Source organism: Hirundo rustica, chromosome 1 (assembly GCF_015227805.2).
Source record: "Hirundo rustica isolate bHirRus1 chromosome 1, bHirRus1.pri.v3, whole genome shotgun sequence".
In the NCBI taxonomy this organism is placed as follows: Eukaryota; Metazoa; Chordata; class Aves; order Passeriformes; family Hirundinidae; genus Hirundo; species Hirundo rustica.
Window position 1 is genome coordinate 104,046,918 of NC_053450.1, and position 17,857 is coordinate 104,064,774.

The following is a 17,857-nucleotide window of genomic DNA, read 5'->3' on the forward strand; positions in this document are numbered from 1 at the left end:
CTTCCCTTCCCTTCCCTTCCCTTCCCTTCCCTTCCCTTCCCTTCCCTTCCCTTCCCTTCCCTTCCCTTCCCTTCCCTTCCCTTCCCTTCCCTTCCCTTCCCCCACCTTTTCCCAGCTCCCACACCAAGTTCAATACCACATGCAAATACTGCAAGTGGTTGCTCAAAATACTGTCTCCTTAGGTGTTTGCAGTGCTGAGAAATCTATGGCACAGAGAGAGTGAAGAAATCTGGTAGCTCTGAGTAACAGCACAAAGAATATGAGTTGGATCAAGGGTGTGGCTAATGGGGGTTTCTTCAGATTCAGCTATCTCCTGCCAATTGCATCCGAAGTGGACACAGATAGGAATGATAAGACTAAGACTTTGCAACACTGTGATTCTTCTGAAAAACTACAGCAACCAGTCCTTATACAGGCTAGCAATTACAAAATAAGTCAGCCCTCCCTTATATCCACTCCTTGCTTTGCATTATTTGTCTCTACATGAAATGACTTTTCTACATTAATTCCCCTATATTAAAATTAAAACAAAGCTATGCAGAGGCTGACTATACAAGTAACTGTACAGGACCATTCTCGAGTATGAAATGAATTTTCATTTCACAGAGTAGATTGTATCCATCAAAATGTTAAAGTTTCTCAGTCCACAGACTGATATGTTTGTATCCAGACTACCCATAAGAAGCACTCCTTGCCCTCTGCTGCCTCTCAAACTGTAAGTGGAAGAGTACTAGCCAGTCTAGCCTGGGAGTGTTTGTATAAATGAATAATGTAGATGATCTAGCACAATGTGCAGAGAACACTCCCTGCACAATTGACCAACATGAACATGGTCATAGCTATTGCTCAATATTTTGAAGTCAGCAGTTATGTTCCTTACTTAGTGCACACAGATTCAATAACTAAGGTATCTGAGTAGGTAAATTTTTCCTTTCTAGCAAAAGAAAGCAGAGATGAGTAAGGAACAGTTCTTTTCTCCCAGCCCTGTTAGTAAGTACCCTTATGTTTATAAACATTTCCTCGCTTCTTCCTTCTCTGTGATCCCAGAGATATGCCACTGAAATCATTGCCTAGCATATTTTCCGCAGGAAAACTAAGCCCAATAGCAAAGCTGTCACTGAAGAGAAGGCGAAAAGCATTTTTCTGTCATGTATTTTAAGGTTTTGTCCCCAAAGGGTTTTAACCACAGAGTAGATGATCATTTTTATTTAAAGCAAAGCAAGTCATAATGCTTTATAAAAAATTCTATCATGTTTTATTCAGCACTGCATAACTAAATAATAAAGACATATGTGGCAAAGTCTGATCAATTCTATATGATTAATGTAACCTAAATCCCAGAGATACTGCAACTGCACTGAAACAAATCCCATAGGACATGGACAAGTAACCAGCTGACTTTTTTGCTTTGTCAGGCCTTTAACTTTCAAAATATTTCTTAGGTAAAATTTTTCTGCAGCCTGCTAGAGCCCATCAACAAACGTGACTGAGCAGAAGAGCATGTTCTGGAAATCAGAGATGTCACAAAGTGCCTAACTTTCCAGCAATGGCATCTTCCTTTTCTAATGAGGAGGAGCCAATGTAAATGCCCTTGAGGAAGGTCTCATTGGCCAACATAGCAAGGTACAATATTGAAGACTGAGATTTCGGTAAGTGACTAGGTGTTGGAGGACTGGATTTTTGAAGTAAAACAGCTGCAACATAAGCCTTGTTGTCATCACTGCATGTGTTTCTGGGCATTTTAGCTCAGACTGCCTCTTGTGATCCTGTGGACTGAATGTCTTCTACTCATTGGGGTATGAGTATGCCATATGCCCCTGGAGCACATATTTCAGCTTAAGTCTTTTTTGGAAGAAACACAGGTTTGACATCCAAAGCCCATGGCATGAAGAGGAAGCGCACTCCCAATCCATCCCAAAATGCTTTTACAAATACTTGCCCACAATCTGCAGTATCTAGAAAAAAGAGAAACAATAAAATATTTTAGCTCCTACCGAAGTAGGAATTTTAATCTTTAGAAGGCAAGACAAGACCTAGAACTTCAGTCTTTGAGGTTTCCAAACTGGACTGACCCCAAACTCAGAACACAAACAGACCCAGTCTTTCACAGGTTACTTAGAAAACCGCTTGATATGAAAATGGCAATGGGATGAGAATGCCAAGCATTTCCCACTACCCAGTGATACTGAAAGGTAAACAACATACATAGGATCTGTAATGAAAAGGACAGGCTAATAGCAGCCAGGCAGCTCTTCAGGGAGCCATTCCAGTGGTACACACCGGCAGGCAGGCAGGGTGGGAACCAGGGCTGGCCACTGCATCCACAGAAATCAGGTGCTGCAACTCGGTTAGGACAAAGTTAGTTAGTCCACAAACCAGATAATCAAGAGCTGACATCATATTTTAGGTGTTGTCCAAACATGGCTACAGAAAGGGGATGTGAGAGGCTACCTGAACGCTCCGAGCTTCTTTTTCCTTCTTATTTATAGTATGGTCCCCAAAACACCTCAGGATATCTATTTGATCTCAGCTCTCTGGTATTTACTGCTTGAGTTCCCAACAGCTTTGATGGCAGTACTCCCCTTCTGTTCAGATGGATGAGCAATTCTTTGGGCATTTCAGTAAACCTTCCAGAGGTAATTAAGATATAGCTGTCTCTGTAGCTTCCTCTTCTCCAAACTCAGAGTCAGTCCTTAAAATTCTCATGTGACTTGACAGCAAGAGTATGTGAACCTCTAATCAATTCCGTGTGCACAGTCCCACCTCCATCAGACCCCCAGCTACCAGAGTGTGATATCCTGCACTGCTGGCAAGAACACAATATCCTGGTGTAATAGAAAACATACCATAAAAAAACCAGGGATATATGAGGATAAAGAGACTTGCCTCCTGCCAATTTTTTTTTCTGAAATGGGTCAGATTGGATAGGTTACTTCACACTCTCCATCAGCCCATCTTCATAAGCAGCTCCCCAAGCTTACAAGCTTCTCATCATTTGATTTCATGCATTACTTCCTTTCCCAGCCACTTCTGCAGAACTAGAGACCCAATCCCTTTAAAAAATGAGACCCAGTGTAAGAGCATTAACTTTTCCAGACCTGCTTCCTTCCTGACCTCACTGCTTATTTGACTGTAAACAACTGATGCTGCAGTTTTCAAAGAGGCGAGTGTGGACCACAATTTCTGTTCCCAGTCTGTGGGAGTGGGAAAGCAACTTCGGCATAAATACATGCAATTTGATACTCTAAATATATGTTAAACCAGCTCCTTTTCCTTTAAGCCTAATTCCCTATGAAGACAGAAATTTATCACCAATGACTCAAGCTTCCTCAAGGTTTTATCAATTTAAACTTCAATAATGCTCTTCCTTCATGGGTTCATGCTACATTGCCTAGCCCTTGCGTATCCAGCCAGCACTTGCTCACGCAAACCAATACTTTGGCTTTTCTGGCTTATTTGCATGGCTGCTTTTTCATTATGTGCCTTGCCCAATCTATTAATTTGAGATGAGGGTCTTGTGGGAATTAATAAGTCTGCAAATAGATGAGCTGTTTAAAATCTTGCCTGTTTTCTATATGGTTGCACAGTATAGAAATGCTGCCTCTATATGGAGCAGGCAACAAATGCCTGGACCTCCCAGCAGTGAAAGAAACTAGAGACTGTTTTTCTACAAATGATTTTGCTTTCTCCTTTTGTTGACTGTCCTCTGCAGTACGCTCTTGTGCCCGCCAACACCAGCTGGATTAGAGACAGCTGGTATGGAGATGTATCCATGGTAATTGGCCACATGGGCTGATGGTGATACAACAGTTGCTGAAGCTGCAGCATCTCCTCTTTACCTACCACCTGATTTCACCAGGCTTGGGAGGTCCTCACTCTTCCATGGTATTTGGTTAAAATTAATTAACAGGGATGGGGATCAATAGATGAATGACTGCATGAATCTTTCTTCCAAACTAAAAAATTGGAAGCTGGCAAGAAGCTGTGATTGTGTGACTTGAAACAGTTGAAATGTGTCCTTGATGTCCTTTCTAGCACCTCAGGAATAATGATAGGTTTTGAGAGTGCAACTCTGTGACCTTATTTGAATTGGAGCACAGAGCAGTGGGAGTAAACAGCTCTCTCCAGGCTTTTTTTGGTAAGTTTAAAGAGACTGTATCAGGACATCAGTGTGGTCCAAGGTTATCAGAGTTGTTACAGCTCATGACAGAGGCATAAGCGCTCCACGATTCTGATGTTTGTCATTCACAGATCTGGTCCTGACCTTTGTTTTTATCTCTGCATCTCACCCTGAAGCAAACATAAAGTGCAACAAAAGCCACGTTTACTTGAGCAAGCTCACACAGAAGTCAGAGGGCTTCCTTGGAGAGTCGGCTGTTGGCTCACAAGGCTTTCCCTCAGGAAAGGAAAACATGGAAGTTGTGTTTGTTTTGCAGTTTCTCAAGAACCAGAAGATTGACTGTAAGCAAAAAAAAGTCTTATCTGAGTATGGAGAAGGAAGTAAGGGGAAATAAGAATTACAATGAAAAAGTCTCAAAAACAGAAATAGGAGCCTGTCACTGCCTTTCAGGGACACCCATGCAGCTTACTAGTGCAAAAAAAGAAAAAAAGTCTGTCCCAAATGAGGTAAATTTCTATGTGTGGCCTGAAAAAGTAGATGCTGAAGTAGGAGCCAGGGTTTCAAAAGCTGGAAGTCTGTGTAAGACCAACCTTCCCTATGTATCCCCTATGGGCATAACAAGTAGCACAAAAACCATAAATAATTTTTAAGAATAACAACTTAATAACCACATGGTGCTTTATATCCAGGGAGGGCTTCAGGAATGCTAAACATCCTTAAAATCTTGACATTCCACAATGATGTTGGTTTGGTATCTGCAGGGGGATGTTTTCTGTTTCAGGGACCAGCTGCACTCTCACTTCTTAAGTGAAAGTTCTTTGCTGAAACAGAAAGATGTCCAGGTTGATGATATACAGGGCTGCCATTGCTGCTCTGTTCACTCTTAATTACTGATGTGGTCACAAGAGCAGTATAAATCAAGCCAGCGCAGCCAGGAGACCTTACCACAGGCTGGTTAACCTCTACATTAATATGAACATCTGACACTTCATTTTCTAGAAGGGATTAAAACAGGCGTAAAACCTTAGGGAAGGCCACTTGTTTGCATATATGGGTCAAGGTGGGGGGAACAGAGGCCATGAGCAGGAAACCCCATAGCTTGAACCAGTATAAATTCTTCAACCCTCCCTTTCGCCTGGGATGTGGAGCCCACTCAGACTTATTTAGAGCCCAGTGTGAAAGAGGGCAATGAACTCAGGTGAGGTTTGCTGTATAGTGGTTGTATATGTGCCTCTAGGCAGGTCCAAAGCACACAAAAAGTTCACTGCTCTTGGTAGTCGGAGTGGAATGATGTGTTTGCTGTCTTTCCATTTTAAAACAAAAATCCAGCCTGAGTATTTTAAATAGCAGCATTTCTCTAGGAAAGGCATTTGTTTAGTGCCTGTAAAATTCGTCAGAACAAGAGTATGGGAAATAGAAAGCCTTGTGTTATTCACAGAACAAGTATAACAAGTTCTGCAAGTTCTCTTCCAATGTTTCACCAATTCAGTCTACTCAAAGCTGGCAGATTAGACTTCATAGTCAACACAGTACAGAGATTTTCTTTAGTTTACTAATTAAATACTGTAGTGTCTTTATAAATCTGGGCCTAACACATATAACTGCGTCCCACCCAAATAGCAATGGCATTGCTGTCAGGCACCAGTTTTGCTGGAGACACGGCCAGGATATTGAGATAATTGTTCTGCTGACACTCAGCCCAGAAGAGCAGAAGTCACTGGCCATCCCCTGCAAGCCCCATAGCCCACACTCTACAAGAACCTTATTTTACCAAAGCTGGGCTCTTCCCCTCAGTGCCCAGCTTTGCTAGGAAGGACAGTGCCACAGGATGCGGTGATGTATGTAAGCAATTTATAAAAGAGCTTAAGTTCATTGAGGGTTGTTAAATACTGGGACACAAACACAATTGTTGACTCAGGAAAGTTATAACACCACAGCAGCAATTGGGATTGTTTGGGATGGAGAAAGAGGTGTCATGGAAACATTGATTTTAGTTTGACACAGTACAACCTCTCTCCCCTCAATTAAGTAAGCAGAAATGGAAGCCCTTAGGCACTGTTCTCCAGCTTTTAAGGCATTTACATGGACAGAACACCTCTTCTCCTTCCCCTGGGGAGGGAACAGCCTTTGTCCACGCCCCCACCACTGGGGCTATTTCTAAATGACAGAAAAGTCTTTTCCAGTGTCAACTCATGAGCTGCCCTCTCCGTGAGCCCATGGAATGGGACACATATTCTGTTCAGCTACTAAAAATACTTGTGGGGTGTTGTGGATGTATGGGGACTAAGAGATCTCTGAGATATCCACAGAAATGGGTGATAATTTGGGTTGAGTTCCCCTGATTTGGCTCTGATACCAGCCTGCTGCCCATGTGTTTCTGGCTGTTGCCTTTGTTCCCACATGACACAAACCTACCCAGGATGTATGTGGGATCACGTTGACCCGGAGGTACAAGAGGGGAAGATATTTGTCCCTAATGCTACAAGGAAAGGCTCTAAAGCTTGATCATGTGTTAAGTAACGCTTCATTTCCCTAGGAGCTTCCCTGATCTCCAAGGCATTACTCATGGAGGAGGGACCTGCTCACCATGAGTAAAAGCTTTGGAATCCTGCCTCTAGTGTGGAACACTACGGCAGCAACACTGAATATGTAAATCTCTGCTTTGTACCATATGTGCATATCATTAGGAAAACACTGCATAACAAAGAGCAAAATAAAGAAAGCATGTTCAACACCTCAGTCTACATTCAAGCTGCTGATTTACAGAGCCAAGGACAAGCTCTTGATCTTATGTTCCAACAAATTGCAGGAACAAGATGCTGATGAGTTATCTAAGGAATGTGGTCCTCCAAGAACCTGTCCATAAGTCCATCCATGGGCAGAGGCATTGCAATTTTGGATAGCAATAAGAAAAGAGACCAACCTCTACAGGCACATATTTGGCTTCCACAGATTGTAGAGAAGTCTTGCAAAAGATGAGGATACTCAGGACCATGAACATTTGTGGCTTGACCTCCCTTAATCTCAAGCAGCAGATTCCTCAGAACAATTTACAATGACAGAGAAGGAAAGATGACAACATTTGATCTTTTACTTTGCTGTGGAAAAGCAGAGCTTTTGGCAATATAGAAAGCACATTTTCTGCTCTGCTTGGCTGCTAGTACCACTATAAGAAATCAAATTCATCAAATTATAGCCTCATGAATCATGTATTCAACTGACTTTGCAGGGGAGGTAGAAAGGGAAGGAGAAGGAATGGAGTTTGTTTCAAGCTTGTCTGTCGTCATGACATAAAAAAGTAAAAAGAGGGGAAAAACCTCTTTTAGTTATTTTTGCTGTAACAGAATGATGTTCAATGACCACACAGCAATGGTGTTAAAATTATCTCATGCCAGACAGCACAAAAAATACACATAGGTTCTTCGCTTTAGTTTCATATATGGCTTGCAATCCACAATCTACAATGAGATGTGAGAATGTGGTTAAGAGTTGAGAAATGAATAAAAAACCCCAAATGTGTTATTCTAATGAGCAAATTCTGCAGTCTACAATGTATTATCTCACTAACTCCACTTGAAATTAAACAACATCTAGTCTGAATATCTGCTCAGTTCCTGTCCTACACAGAGGTGTCAACAAGAGGGCACAAGCTGAATTTTATGATGTGAATCACAAAATGTCTGGTGGAAACTTCTTAAGTTTCAGCAGTAGGTTGGCCTGATAGATGGTATAAAATAAAGACTATCCCTGCCCTAAGGGGTTGCAGTCTAAAAAAAGACCAAAGGAAAGTATTTGTCTCTTGCAAAGTGATTTATTCAATTGGTTCTCTGAGTTTATAGTCTACTTTGAAGGTGGGCACATTTGTCATGTAAATTCTAGTTTCTGTGAGAATCACAGAATAAGCCATGCTGATGCATGTTGATTCCAGCAATTGGTTAAAAAAACAAATTTTTTTTTAAAAAAATTCTCTCTGTTCAGACATTTTGAAGTTGAAATGATTTAATTTATTGGTTAAGAATGAATTTTATTTCTAGACTTCTTTGAATAATGTGGCTAAATAAAACATCTTATGGGCAAAATATGCCACTTCCAGAAATTATTCTTTCTAAATTTTAGTTTTAGGGGACAAATTCTGGGGAAAAAACTGTTCTGACGGAAAATTATTCCAAATCTGAAAGCCACCAAATAGCCTGCTGTTCAGTAAACTCTGCCACAATAAAGAAGTGTAATAATTTCAAGAAAGAGTGATCATTGTGAACAAACCCACAGCAAAGCAAAGGGCTGGACTAATTATTGGATCAGGTAATCTGCAGGACTCTGATTTAGTGTTCAAGGCCATAATTGGGTCCCTGACCACCTGCTTTGGTCACTGAAAATGAATGCAGCTGGACTTGGCTGGTCACTGTCAGACATTTGCTGGAGGATGCATGGATGCTAACAATGCTCTTGTTAGCAGTTGGTTGCTGCTCAGGCTTAAGTCAATATAAATTGTTCCTGAGCTTAAGTCTTGCTGTCAGTAACACCAGAAGTACTAAAAGCTCTTAGGCAGAGAAATAGAATTTTCTCTCCTTTGCCACACGGCTTTCTGAAGCATAACAGCATGAATCCATGTTAGATAATCTACAATTCAGAATGCTTCCTACACAGAAGAGGCAAAAAGAGTAACACGATTTAGTAGAGACTGCAGGCTTTCTGTCAGAAACCTGGTGCCCCAGTGCATGTCTCTGCTCTGCATCCTTCAGCAAAGGGCATAACCTCCAACCCAGCACTTCTCTTTCCTTTAGATAATGACGTCTACCCTCTTTTTCAAAAAGGTTTTTAAATATACAAGTGAGATCGGTTGGATTATTACAGAGCGAGCACACCAACACACATACGCACACCCAGACAAGCCATAGTGATACATGAAATGCGGACACTCCCATGCAGAGAAATGTAGTGATGACCTTAGGCTAATTACTGGAGTCTGGGTGGTACTGCTGGCATTCGCAGAGCACTCACTCAAATAGCTGTGCAGGTCTGCGCAGGCAGCCAGAGAGCCCTTTTGCATGAGGCTGGCTAGCCTGGATGTTCCCAGGCATGCTGAGCCATTTGGGGTAGCTGGCAGCTGCTGGGGTGCTCCCGGGCAGGCAGCTCTGCTAGCTCTTCTCTAGCCTCAGGGGGCAGAGCTTATACTCACAAGTAAGGAAAGGGAAGAACAGTCCCCACTTTCTAGAGAGTTGGGGGTTTTATTTACTTATTTATCAAAGCTGCTATTTCATTTAAAGCCCATATGTATTTATCAGGAGCCTTGCTAGATTAAGTGTGGTGCAGCTGATGGTGAAGTCTCAGAAGTGTCTCTCATTCAACACTTCTCACAGTGGCAGAGGGCCTGGCCTCTCCTGCTTAGTCTAAAATTGTTGCATTTGGAAGTGTGGAAAGGAAAAGCATTGGGAGAAGCAAGAAAATAAAAGGAAAATCAGTTGTAGAGAATTTCTATTTCCCCAGTTTTAAGTGCAATTTTGAAGCAATTAGAAATAGTTCATTCTAGGTGGGCCCACACTTTGTAATTTTCAAACTTCCAGAGCCCTCCTACAGAATATCAGCTTATTAATATTAATTTACCAGAAACAAATTTCACAGGTACGTCATATTTTCAGAACACAGCATTGCACCTTGCTCTGATGAGAGTTTAAGCCAAGCAATAACTCCTCCCTGTTTGTCAGCTTCAAGTCTTACAGCAGCTCATGTGTGGCTCACACCTGAGTCTTTTTCACGTATTGTTTGCTAGATCAGCTACAAATTTGTGAAGTGAAACCATTGTTCCTTAAAAGGAAAAGCTCTAGTGATGCTCCTGCTCTCTATGAATGGAGCCTTTCCTCCAAACTCTGTGCAGGGTTCCTGTCCAGTCTGGAGCAGGGTGTTTCAGGCTGTCCTTACCAAGCCCGTTAGCACAGGCTGAACAGCACTGGTCAAATTACTGCATCCACAGTGGTCTGGTTAGAATCATAAGCTGAAATTTACTGCAACCCAGGAGGAAGAGGCTTACCACACATTGCTCCCCTTAATCTAAGATCTTGCCCAGATACAAGTTCAGTCACATGTGAACAGCACTGTTAGTGAACTGAAAGAGTATGTGAAACTTTGGACTCATCCTACCTCAGAAACAGGGCTGAAGTTCAGGTGTTATTCAGAAGCTGTTTATAGCAGTTCTGTAAAATCAAACCAAAACCAAAAGCACACAAACAATGATCAATGCCTGAACTCAAGCACCTCAGCATGCTTTTGGCTGTTCCATAACCAAACAAATGAGTCTAATGTCTCATCGTGTGTATTCAAACAGGAAGCTACTCTGCAAGCTCCCAGGTTGCATTTGACCCTGAATAAAACTGCTTTATCAGGCAATGCAATCCTAGGTGTACTTATAGGAGATTTGAAGTATTTCATAAGCAGTCAAATAACTTTATCACCCTTGACTAGCTTCATTGTTTTGTCTCTCAATACATTAGACATTATGGAATCTTCCTAAGTTTCTGCCCTAGTAGCATCTCTTTCCCTGCTACTACTAACTCTTCAGGCACTGCTTCTAGTTTGGTGACTGCTAGTTCCCAAAAAGAAAAGATTCTTTTAACCTGGCTTCTGAGATGAAATAGCTTTGTTGGAGAGTACAGCCCCCTCAGAGAGAGATAAATGTTTCGTAGTAAAAGAGCTTTCTCATCCTCTTCAAACCTAAGAAAAGAAAAAGAAATAGATTTAAATAGTGTATTAGATTAATACAGGATTTCTACATAATTCCTTAATGAAGAAGATTTATAGGAAATTAGGTTTCTTTAGTTTATCTGTTCTTGGAACTACTCCTTTTCCTACTCTCAAGATAGAAATTACTTTTATAGATTTGTCAAAATTGTTCAACAAATGTTTGTAATAGTTAAGACACATTCCACTTCAAAAAGCTCTTTGAGGCAAGGGCTGCTCTTCATTTTTTGATGCTTGATACTCTGTTTTTGCCCAGCATGACTCAGCACGGGACCATGATTTCTATTCCCTGAATGGATGACTCAGCCTGTACATACAAGAACAGTGCCTGAAGAGCACACAGCACATTGCATGCAGAAAAACATAAGGAAAAGAGAATCCTCTAAGAGTCTGCTTGAGATATATTAAACATGCTCTGTAGATATTATTGGCTTTTTCTACATAAGAATATAAATGATTATGATTTTAAAGGAAAAAAGTAATCAAATTCACCAACAGGTCTTATACTCACCTTGGCACAAAATAATTTCCCGGTCTTTTGGTTTTTGGGGTTGGTTTGGCTTTGTCGGTGTTTTGTGGTGGTGGTTTTTTTTTAATTGTGTGTTTGTTTGTGTTTGTTTTTGTTTTGGAGGGTTGTTTTGTTTTGGGGTGTTTTTTTGGTAAATGCATTTAATGAATAGATTAGCATTTGTGTCTGGAGAAATAAAACTCCCCATAAATATTCCTGTGTACAAATGTGATAACTAGATGAGTTGCTCAATGCATTCTTAGAAGAAATCAGTTGGTGACCATGGTTCAAAGAGCATAAGGAGACATGCACACACACTATCTTGCAAGAAGTAAGATGGACTTAGCAAATACGCTTGTCAAAAACAAAAGCAAGCATTCCCAAATGACATCAGACCCAGTGCTAAGACCACAAACTTCTGGGATGACTGCAGTGACCCTCAGTGTACAGAGGCTTTCCCCACTAAACATCTTGACAGAGAACTCACTCTTAAAACAGCTCACATGAGGCTTGCTGCCTTTATGGAAGACTCAAGAAAGGTTAACCATCCCCCAGTTTCTCACTCCAGAATAATAGATGGCTATGGAAGCACAGCTTTAAGTCTGTAGAAATGCTTGACTGACATCTGCTGTATTGTAATATTTTGGTTTTATAGATGCTGGAAAATGAAGAGATACAAAACCAAAAGGATTAAAACTGGTATTTTTTTCGGTCCAATGTGGCTGTTATTAGGAGTTCTTAATTTTACTCTGTTCACTGCCTAGATAGATCCAGAGACCAGGGGAAAAGCTTTCTGAGGAAGAAAATAAACAAAAGCCGGGCTGCCTTGAGTCAGAGCCCACGTCTCACAAACTTGCAGTAGCCTGCAGCACACCTTGGCCACAGCACTCAGACTCTCCAGGCAAAGAGCCCAGTGGCTAAAGAATATGGCTAGCGGGCAAAACACTTGGGCAACTGAACACCAGACACCCCACATTCCCACTGTGGGCAAATTATTGTAGCTCATATTTGCGAAAATTTTTGGTTGCCATGAGGTTCTAGTTGTCTATATGGAATTGGCCTCTTGCCTTCCCAGAGCAAAATGTGCCCATCTGCAGAGCCAGACATTATTGCTTACCTCACAAGATTTTTGGGAACTTTTTAACGATGCTACTTGAGACTTTTACCTGAAACATTAATCATTATAGTTCATTACCAGGCCTGAATTTTTAAATAACAAAATAGAAGTCTCAGTCACTTGATTAAGAGGTGATTACATACCACCACAGACCAATAATTTGCTTCCGAGAAACCGAGGCACATGATGTAGAAATAAAGAATGCTCATGACTCTTGCACAGGACTTGCCAATAGCTGTGCCCACCGCATCGAGGAAACTTAGTCCTTACCTGGCTTCTTGCTGAAAGGATTGTGATGAGGCAGGAACATTTGAGTGTTGGTGGTCTTGCTCTGAGCTGTACAGTTCCAGGACAACAGAGATAATTGCTTATCATGGCTTCAGGAAGTCCAGCTTGAGTAAGAACAGCAGGTAAATGAGGTGCTGAGGTGTTCTTGTAGCTGAACCACAGCCTGTGAGACCCATGTTTTTTCTCTGTGTCAGGACTTGAGCCCTGCAGAAGCATCTGTCAGTTGTGTGGCTATTCAAAAATACTAATTCAAGTGGTGCAAATCACTAAAACTTCCACATTCAATCCAAAACTACAGTTCACTTGAGATGAGTGACTCTCACAGGGTACAAATTGCATCTTGACTTAAGACAGTCTGTAGCATATGAAGACCAAATCCAGCTCCTAATCACTCTTTTATTAGGTTGGCAATACCAAATTTTCTTTAAGGACTTTTGAACTCTAGAGATTATTTCCTTACCTTTCCTGCAATCTTGAAGTTTTTCAGGGCTGGTTAGTACTCCAGGGTCATGAAGCTCTTCTCCGAGGGCATCACCTGATAAGGGAATGATTTGTTTTCTATCTTGCTGTCTGGCATCCTTCTGTGAAGCCTATCAGGCTCTGACCCATGGTGCTGATGCTGTGCTTTTGCTAATGATTGAACTGGTCATATTTTACTTACTATGTGTTTATAAATAATGGTTTGGACAACAGTCCAAACTAGCGTGAGCTTGTGGTATTTTGTATCTTTTTAAAAATTTTTTGCCTTGGTTTAACAGAGAATTCCAGTCTACACATTTTAAGGAAACTGTCATGCTCATTGGTGCTGCATGAAAACTTTAAAAATTGGTATTGAAATGATTGGCAAATAAATAAATGAGAAAGAAGTAAAAAAACCCATAAAAGGTGATGATTTGTAGATGTAACACCAGAAGGCAAAGAAGCAAAATCGTATTTATTAAGGTGACCTGATTATTAAAACCGATCACGCTATTTCTGAGTGACAGAGTTTTAAATGTTTGTGGCTTACAATACCAGATAACAAATATATCTGAGCAGACACAGGGAGGAAGGGGAGGAGGGAAAGGTACTATGATGCCTCATCCCTGGGACCTGGGGATGCACCCTGTCATTTTCTGCACAGAGGCTTTTTCATGTCCTGCACAGAGTTAATTAAGTTGTAGGACAACTACCAGGAACATTTTTTAGATGCCCCTATGCTATTTCTTTCTCTGGTTCTCTGTGAAGGCCAGGTTTGGAGTGCAGGCCATGCCAAGGTTCCCTGGGGAGTATCACTGGATCATTGCTCAGTTCAAGCAGTCCCAAACATGGAGTTAGATTTCCATGCACAGTTCAAAGAGCTTTTCTGCAAGAAAAAATGCAATCTGTGGCCATTTAGCTCTTGGCAACTTTCTATCATGGTACAGTAAAACTTTTTCTATTGGCAGTTGTTTATACCAAAAGTATTTCTTTTCTCTGTTAGGCATCTTTATACTTGCAGCATTAGGGAATGTCACAGGAATACACACTGCTTTAAAAGCCTGTGGAGTTTATGATATGGCTGGGAGCTGGGAAAAAGGCTTTATCTGTGCCTTGCCAACTCTGTGGTAGCATAAAGCAGAAGCCAGACATCAAAACACTGAGAGAATGCAAAACAGACTTGACAATATTTTGCATTTGCCAGAGGCTTACTCAAATTTGGAGAGGTAAATATATTTATAGCTGCTTTCAGAAGTGTCTACACTGAACTGAACTGTGCACAAGTACTTAGTGCTTTCAATACTTCAACTTTAAAGGAAAGAAATAGCTCCATAGATATAATTCAGAACTAGACACTGCCATCTTTGCTGTCATGAGTAATTAATTCAATACCTACCAAGTATTGTACATGTCATGATTAATTTAAGTAGCTGATCCTTGCCATCTACAACATAACCTCAGTAAGTTACAGTTACATCAGACAAGATTTCACCTGACACCTAATTCCTACATCCCTGAAGCATATTGAACACTGGACAGGAATTCCCCATTGAGGAGCAACTCAACCAAAAATAGCCTTATGGTGAAGCAAAACTTGAGCATTGAAAGCAGCATCTTACCTAATCTACCATCCACACAGCATCCCTGTAGCAGTGAGGAATTCTGTTACTGTGCTGTGACCATTATGACCATGTAGAGGTCAGAGGAGCAGCCACAGCATCTTGTTCAATGTGAAACAAGGAGCAGAGACAAATGTAGCTTATAATCATCTGCAAGAGGCTGTTTGGGACAAACCAAACAAAAAGCCTGACCACAGCTTGAAGGTTGTTTTGAATGGATTTCTTTTCTTTTGGAAGAAAACACTGCAGAACAACTTTTTGTCCTCCCCAGTCAGGACAGTATTTCAGGTAGGTTTAAAAATGGAATTCCACCATCAGCCTTGAACATGTTGTGATGTATTTCTGAAAGGAGAATAAAAACAGTCCTATTTTTGTTTAAGAAATATACCTTGAATTATGCCCATTGCTCAGTACAGCTGTGTGTGCATACTGTATTACAAGAACAATTACACTTCAAAAATAACTTAGTGACGTGTATACTTTATGTATATGGTTCTCTTTTGTCACTTTTTGTTCTGCTTTTTCTCTCTCTGTGTATGTCCATGTTCAGATGTCATTGAACCACCAGGTGTCCAAACTTTAGTGACTCCCTTGCTATTTGAGGAAAATACCATTTTTCATATAATCCTACTACACCTCCTGCTACTTGCAGCTCGGTTTCCTAAGGCAATCAGATTACTGTAATTGTGCACGTTTATGTGCATGCAAAACTTGACTCAGTCTCCTCCCAGCAACCTTCGATCCTGCTGGCCTGCCAGTCCAATGTAACAAACACATGGCAGCTTCAGATACTTTCAGTTCCTCCAGCATGGAAAATAGGCCAGTGAATAGTGAAAAGAAAATCCCCATCAACTCCGCCACTGGGAAGGCTACAGCATGGTTGCCCTAGATGGGTGGAAAGAGTGAAATGTCCTGAATTCTAGTCCTGGGAAAATGGGGATTTTCCATCTAATGAGATAGCAGATAACACACTGCAAGATAAAACCATAGGAAACCAGGCTCCACCACCTCCATAGCTCTTGGATGACTTGGGCACCACCTAGATATGGGTTAAGGTTTAGGTTGCCTTTTGAGATGTGGCCACTGTCACGTTCCTCATTCAGGAGACCCCTAACTCAGTTTTTACATCACTGAAGGGTCTATTGAACACTCAAGAAAAGTTGCCTCTACCCCTGAAGATGTGGAGCTCTTCTGTGGGCATCATGGTTTACAGATTAACCTCTGATGATCCATGCTGTTCTCTTTCCTCTTTATTTAAGGTGCTCAGTAATTTGCTACCTGTGCAATGACTGACAATTACAACACATTCCTAGCTATGTCTGTGAATTCAGGGGTAGAAGAGGAGAGAGGAGAGCTCCTTGACCCAGTCTGCCTTAGGTGATGATAGCTATTAATAGCTTACATCTACAAATAGCTCACCTGGGGGGCTCAACTCTTTCTGCAGTCCTGGCAATTGACTACATTATCAAGGATACAGAGACCCTGTGTATAAGTCAGTGAAACATCTTTTTTTCCAAATCTCTAATCAGCTTGCAACAGCACAGCTTCTCTTGTGGTATTGGGCTGCTCCACCCATGGTCAGAGGCCACGCTGTCTGTTCAGCAGCAGAGCTAATCCATCAGCAGGCAGACAAAGCTGGGAAAAGAGCATGCAAGTCCTGCCAACTCATCAAGCAGCATTACTTCCTCATACCCAATCGGCTGTAAATTGCTCTTTCTAAAATGATGATTAGAATAGGATCAGCAAATGTAGCCTTCCACACTGCCCATTTTTGTCATGGGAATGCCTTGTTCCTATAATAGCAGTGCCTTCATAAAGCCAGTAGGAAGTGTTCTGGGCTTTGTAAATCATAGAAGATCTCAAATGGGAAGGGCCTCATAAGGATCATTCAGCCCAATTCTCTACTCCTCATAGGACTACCTAACACTAAAATATAGGACAGCATCATCCAGACACTATTTGAACTCTGTCAGGCTTGGTTCCATAACACTTCCCTAGACACTCTGCTCCAGCAACCAACCATCTTCTCAGTGAAGAAGCTTTTCCTAATGTTCAGTCTGAGCTTCCCCTGATGCAGCTTCCTCCCATCTCCTCATGTCCTCTCACTGGTCACCAGAGGGAGAAGGTCAACACCTCCTTCCCTGTTGTCCCCTTAGGAAAGTCACAGACTCCAATGAGGTCTCCACTCAGCCTTCTCTAAGCTGAACAAGCCCAGTGACAGCTGCTCATATAACCTTGGCAACACCTCCAACCTTGGGGAGCCATCATCTTCATCAGTGTTTGCTTTGACTTCCAGAGGCTTCTACCTAGTGTACATGGGATGAATGGAGACTAAATATTGCTTTATGATAAGCACAACTGTAGTTTTTCTGAACAAGAGGCATGAAAATTAGATAACCAACCAGCACACAAAATAATGCCTTATCCAAATTTCAAATGAGTATTTCTGCCAAAGTCTCTAACCATGTCAGAGATCAGCAAGAGGAAGGTTGCTTCACAACAGAGGATAAGCCAGAGCCCAAGACTGTCCCCAGTGCAAGAAATGCCATCACCACCTAGCATGCCACTACACAGGGTGGAAATAATATGGTTAAGTAACAATCCCTTACAGGGCAAGCTAAAGATCAGGTCCAGAGGACATTTCAGAGTCCAGTCACAAGGAACAGAAGGCAGAGCTAGAGGTCCAACCAGGTGAACAGTCAGAGACAGTATTGAGTGCAAGCCTACCCATAATATAGGTCAGACAAGAACCGAAGGCTCAGAGTTGTGCCTGTCTTCTGGGTCTACTGGCAGAGGGTGTGGGAGAGGCCCAGGTGAGTCTGTTCTGGGCTATTAAGGTCTAATAGTGCCCTAAGGGCACTGAGAACTTAAAATTTTACCCCTAGTCAGGTATAAGGAAAACAACTTTAGTTGTTCCCACAGTGTCTTCTCTGTGTCTGTCTGTCTGTCCATCCAGACACTCAAAAGAAGCTTCTACAAAACCTTCTCTGATCCAAGACTAACAGGATGTG

General features: G+C 41.6%; 1 long non-coding RNA gene across 3 annotated transcripts; it reads right to left on the reverse strand.

Annotated features, from left to right (window-relative positions):
- Nucleotides 1-9,811: 9,811 nt before the first annotated feature.
- On the reverse strand, nt 9,812-17,651 carry LOC120757495 (uncharacterized). 3 transcript variants are annotated; one of them, XR_005702548.2, is made up of 4 exons: nt 17,574-17,651; nt 13,229-13,303; nt 12,751-12,972; nt 9,812-10,828 (listed from the first exon to the last, which is right to left on the reverse strand). It is a non-coding gene; the product is annotated as an uncharacterized LOC120757495 (long non-coding RNA). The 3 variants fall into 3 exon arrangements; XR_005702542.2 differs by lacking the exon at nt 17,574-17,651 and adding an exon at nt 17,456-17,545; XR_005702554.2 differs by lacking the exon at nt 17,574-17,651 and adding an exon at nt 14,847-15,126.
- Between the last annotated feature and the right edge of the window lie 206 nt (nt 17,652-17,857).